This window comes from Terrapene carolina, unplaced genomic scaffold (assembly GCF_002925995.2).
Source record: "Terrapene carolina triunguis isolate 2854851 unplaced genomic scaffold, T_m_triunguis-2.0 Scaffold14057, whole genome shotgun sequence".
NCBI lineage: Eukaryota > Metazoa > Chordata > Testudines > Emydidae > Terrapene > Terrapene triunguis.
Genome location: NW_020678408.1, coordinates 1 through 1423, shown reverse-complemented (window position 1 = coordinate 1423; position 1423 = coordinate 1). Strand labels below are relative to the sequence as shown.

The 1423-nt window shown below is 55.4% G+C and overlaps 1 pseudogene; it reads left to right on the top strand.

Moving 5' to 3' along the window:
• Positions 1 to 317: 317 nt before the first annotated feature.
• On the top strand, positions 318 to 1016 carry LOC112121081 (annotated as a pseudogene).
• Positions 1017 to 1423: the final 407 nt, after the last annotated feature.

Here is a 1423-nt window from a genome sequence, read left to right as displayed (position 1 = left end):
CATTCATGCCACGGGTTTCTTAGGCTATGTCTGTCCTACCAAGTGTGATTCGCTTGCTCAGGGACACACAGCGGCACTAGTTGTCATTGAGCTTGGGTCAGTAGGAATAGACTTGTAGCCGCAGTAGCACAGGCTGAGCTGGGCCGAGTTCAAATCCTCCAGAAAGTGGTGGGTACGTACCTGATACGGCTCAGCCCGGCCACGGCCGGGACCATGGGTTTGCTATTTATCCTCTTGCTAGATTATGTGCACACCAGCAGGGAAGTAGTTCACAGTGTGCGTAGCCTTCCAGTGCCCTGTCTCCTCATGCCCCACAGGTGAGCCCGTAGCACGGCCGGAGGGGAGATGGACCGAGTTCACCCTGCTGAGTTCCCGATGGGGCGGGAGGCGGAGATCCTGCTCTTCGTGATGCTGCTGGCCATGTACCTCCTGACCTTGACTGGGAACATGGCGATCCTGGGTGTTGTGCCCTTCACACCCCTAGGTACTACTTTCTCGGCAACTTTTCCATGCTGGACATCCTCTTCACCGCCGTCATCACCCTGCAGCTGCTCAGCAACCTCCTCCCGGGGGATAAATCCATCTCCTTCGCCGGCTGCATGGCTCAGTGCTACTTCTTCTCCTTCCTGGGCACGGTGGAGTTCTTCCTCTTGACCTGCATGTCTGCAGCCCGCTACACTACCCCGTCCCCATGAACAGCCGTGTCTGTGTCCAGACGGTGCTGGCCCGTTGACTGGGTGGATTCCCAGCCATCATGATCTCCAGGTTGCCCTATTGCCGTTCCAATGTCATCGACCATTTTTTCTGTGATTTTGGCCCTGTGGTGGAGCTGCCCTGCACTGACACGTGACTGACTGAGCTGAGGGACTTCATGCTGTCGTCTGTGGTCATCCTCGGCTCGTTCATCCTAATGATCGTCTCTTACACCTACACCATCTCCACCATCCTGCACATCCCCAGCACCACGAGTTGGAAGAAATCCTTCATCACCAGCACCGCCCACCTGACCATCATTTGCGAACAGGGGCTGCTAACAGGGAGTTTCGCAAGGGAGTTCTCCAGGTGAAGGAGGAGCAATACAGCACCCTTTTGGGGTAAGTGACTGTCTGCAGTGTGTGTTTGTTTGTGTTTGGGGGTTACTTGCTGTGTGCTGAGCTTGTGTTTGGCAGTCTGTTTGTTTGTTTGGTTGTTTGAAGGACCGTGTGCTGTGGCTGACAGTTGGAAGCTGTGAGCTTCAAAGGAAGGTTTGAAACCAGGAAGCCTCTGGTAATTGGCTGAGCCTTACTCAGTGGGCGGGGCATTCATACAGGCCAGGGCTTTATAAAGCAGCGCACAAGCGACCAGGGAGCTTTTGCGAACAGGGGCTGCTAACAGGGAGTTTCGCAAGGGAGTTTGGAAGGGGAGTGGGAAGGGGCGAGGGTCC